The following is a 4238-nucleotide window of genomic DNA, read 5'->3' as shown; positions in this document are numbered from 1 at the left end:
TCCATAGGGGCAGCCCTCCTATCCCTACCTCTCTGAGCTCCTGCTCTCTGAGGTACATCCATAAGAGTGTGGAGACCCATCCTCAAGAGATTTCCCCTGTCAAACTTATCTGCTGGAGTCTTCCCCTCCTCACCACTCAGGTCCACCCCAAAGAACTCAAAGATCCTGGTGAGGATCCTGCCATATGGAAATCCTCCGTCCTTGGGGTGTGAAGTATGGTGCTCCATGGTCTTGAGGATGATGTAAGGCAAGCACAAATGCTCGGTGCCTCCCTCTAAGGCCGTATAGATGCAGTAAGCTAAGAAGGCTGCCATGAAGCCCACCTAGTTCTGATGACCTCCTCTGGGGAGCAAGTTGAACTGGACTAATCGGGCAAACACACGAACCTCTGGGAAAAATGATGTCTTAGAATCCGGACGCACACTGCTACCACAGATGGTCTCATAGATGTGGTCTGGTGTCTCCAAACTCATGAACAGGCCCATAGGCTTACTCCTAGGAGGACTGTAGAAACGGTGCCTAGTTGAAGAGATACCCAAAATACTAGCCAGGGTGTCCACGGTCAGCTGAATGTCCACCCCCTTCACCATACTAATTATCGCATATTCTCTGTACTAGTAGGAGACCTCCAGGTTACAGTAGAACCTAAGAACCAACTGCTCGTAGCATGGACGGTCTATGTGGAGGATAGACTGCCAGCCCAGTGCTGTGAACATCTCCTGAAGCTGAACCTTGTGGATGTCGTCAACTACCACAGTCTTCTCCATCATTACAGACCTCTTCAGGAAGGCCTGCCAGTTGGTTGCTGCCTCTGAATAGCGGAAGAGCTCCTCGTCATAGTCGGAAGAATCGATAGGGGCAGGTCCGGGTCGCCCTATGCGAGGGGCTGGAGAACTAGTCCCCGCACTCTTCCGTTTGGAAGCAGTGGTCTTACGCTGAGTGCCAGAGGATGTGGGCTCTTTGCCTTTGCAAGAAGACATCCTGGCAAGAAAAGAGGAAAGAGGGGTGAGTAAGGAAAAAGGAGTAACAAAGGGAATAATAGATGGGTGAGTAGTAAGAGGAAGCCCCAAAACCCAATTCTCGCAAAACAGAAAATGTGACAAGTGAGGAGTGATAAAAAGCCTATGAATGAAATGCCTGGCCAATGATAAGACAGAGATTATGGCAAAACAGCAATGTGACGGAAAGGGCATATATATAGCATGGCAAGTAAAGAATGATAGAAAAAATCCCAATTCTCATTGTGTAAGTTCAATCTAAGGAAAAAAATGAAAAGACTCACAATAGAGTGAAGCATGAAGCTTACATGTTCATGGATGAAATGCCATCATTCTACAATTTAGAATATGCAAAAACATCTACTATTATGATATTGAGGTGAAAGAGAATCAAAGAAACCCAACACAGAGATGGATGTTCATGGGAAGAAAAGGGCAGAAATTGAAGAAATCCCCAAATTTGAGAAAACTAGGGCACGGTTGGGGTTTCTCTCAAAAATTGAGAAGTAAATCCTAAAACTAGAAATAAATCACAAGGGAAACATCACATTTTCATGGAAACACTATTCTATGGAAAGAAACACGGGAAAAGAACCTAGATTAAAGACTACACATGAGTTCCACCCCCAAAGTACAAGTTTTGAGAAGAAAATGAGGAAGAAACTTACTTGTAAGTAGAGGAGTTGAATCTTCCCAAAAGCGCTGGATCATTGAGTGAGATCGCGAGTGGAAGCGTCAAGAAGCTCTCAAAAATCGCCTGAGGGAGAGAAAGAGAGTTAGGAAGAAATGTGCGAACAAGGAAGAACAGGGGCTTAAATGCCCTGTTCGAAATTTCCGCTCAGGTAGGACCGGCGGGCCGACCGACAGGCCAACCTGACCGCCGGTGGCAGCCCACCGGTTGAGAGAAAACTTGAAAAAAAAAAGGGATTATTACTATTATTATTATTGTTATTAATATTATTATTATTATTATTATTATAATAATATGATATGGTCAAGTGGGACCATTGTCATACTTGTTGAAGCACTAACCCTGTATTTTTGGAATTAAGTTGCGGTTAGTTGCAAACGATCATACACTATAATACCCTGCGTATTGGCATATAATTATGTGCCGATATCAATTCTATGGTATTTAACCAATGTGGTGTATGATATGTTCCAGGTACAGGGATACGATGGTACATACTAGATCCAGTAGCAATGCACGAGGTACCTCGCGTGGTCCTCGTCCGGTCGGTCGACCACCGAATCCCAGAAGGTCCCGCTCTATGGGGCAAACCTCACTTCCACAACCTCCAGAGACCTTTGGTCTGGGTGTGGCACAAGAGGACCCACCTATGACTACACTTCCGAACCCTCCACCGGTTATTACTCCGAGGGATGTTGCTACCATAATTCAGCAGTCACAACAGGCTTTCCAGCAACAAATGCTTCAACAACAGCAAGTATTTATGACTGCTATTCAGCAACAATTGGACATTTCTCAATCAGGTCAACCTCCCCGGATACTTACTCCACAGGACCCGCCTATAGGGTCTGGTACGGGGCCACAAGTGGGAGGTACACCTCCATTTCCGCCATTCAGTATTCCTCCGTATGGGGTGCCCCTTCCATACTCTTTCTATCTAGCTTATGCTCCTAATTACCGCCGACGAACAATACGTCAAAGGTAGTGGAGTCATTCAAGAGGAACTTGCCACCTGTATTCTCTAAGGTGGGGAGTGATCCTCTGGAGCCGAACCAGTGGATCCAGGAGCTAGAGAAAATATTTGAGGTGATTGAGTGCACAGATGCACAGAAACTCATTTGTGCGGGGTTGTAACTCAAGAAGGAGGCCAACTCTTGGTGGCAAGCCTCTAAGCCCATATTGTTGGCCGCCCATCCGGAACCCACCTGGGAACAGTTCAAGGAGTTGTTCTTGGACAATCATTACCCACGCAGCTTCAGAGGCCGCAAGGAGACGGAATTTATGGCCTTAACTCAAGGAGATAAGACTATCTTTGAGTACCAACAGTAGTTTGAGAGCTTGTTCCATTTTGACCCTAGGCATATGAGGACAGCTGAAGAGAAGGCTGCACGATTTCTGAAGGGCCTAAAGGTATCCATTGGGTCTGTACTTGAGGTCTTAGATTTGACCAACTATGGCCAGATTGTGCAGAAGGCCAAGACCATAGAGGATAAGCAGAAGGGAGAACAGTCCCTCACACCTAGACTGTGAAAGAGAACAAATCCATTTCCGGATATGGGCAACTCCTCCAAGGCATACCGTGGGTCATACAATTCTGGGCCTACGTATAGGCAGCCCTATAGGCGACCTGGCTACCCTCCTAGACTAGCTGGTGGTTTGGGCTCCACATCTTTTTGCCCAAACACTAGTGCGGTACCTACAGTTCCAAGGCCGCCCCGACCTCCATCTTCAACGGGTCAAGTGCAGAGGGGCCCCGCCCCAATTTCAACATCATAGATCCGTTGCTTTAACTGCTATTCCTATGGGCACTATGCAAAAGACTGTTGGGTTAAACCAGCCTTGCCCTCCAGTCAGCCCTCTGCATACCGACCTCCCTTAAAGCAGGGGAATCAACCTTAGGGAAGGATGTATGCCCTATCAGCTGAGGAAGCTGAGGCCAGCACAGAAGTGGTAGCAGGCACATTTTAAATTTAAGAATTTCCTTATGTTAAATATTGATGACCTACTAAAATTATATGCATTGTTACACTAGGTGTCCTATCTATATCGAGCATACCAGCCTATGTTTTATTCGATTCAGGAGCTACACATTCATTCGTATCTAAGAGATTCGCTGAGAAACTTGGTATGTCACCCAGGACCCTAGAGCATGGGATGACTGTTAGTATGCCTACTGGAAAAGTTACACAGTTGAAGGAGGTGGGAAGAACTTTGATGCATAACTCATTAAGTTCAATATACAGAATTTTGATGTTATATTGGGCATGGATTGGTTGTCGGCTCATCGAGCTAATGTGATGTGTTCTGAAAAGCTGATTAGGGTGACAGATGATGAAGGAAGGGAATTGGTATACCGAGCAGATAAAATGAAACGGGTGAGAAAGGTCCTTGTCTCTGCTCTTCAAGCTGTAAAGTTGTTGGAGAGTGGATGTCAGGGCTACTTAGCATCGATACTTGATGTTGATGCAAGGATTACACCTCTAGAAGAGGTAAAGGTGGTTAAAGAGTTTTCCGACGTCTTTCTAGATCATTTGATGCATTTACTGCCT

Source organism: Macadamia integrifolia, unplaced genomic scaffold (genome assembly GCF_013358625.1).
Source record: "Macadamia integrifolia cultivar HAES 741 unplaced genomic scaffold, SCU_Mint_v3 scaffold1048, whole genome shotgun sequence".
NCBI classification, from domain to species: Eukaryota; Viridiplantae; Streptophyta; class Magnoliopsida; order Proteales; family Proteaceae; genus Macadamia; species Macadamia integrifolia.
Note: the sequence above shows the minus strand (reverse complement) of the source record.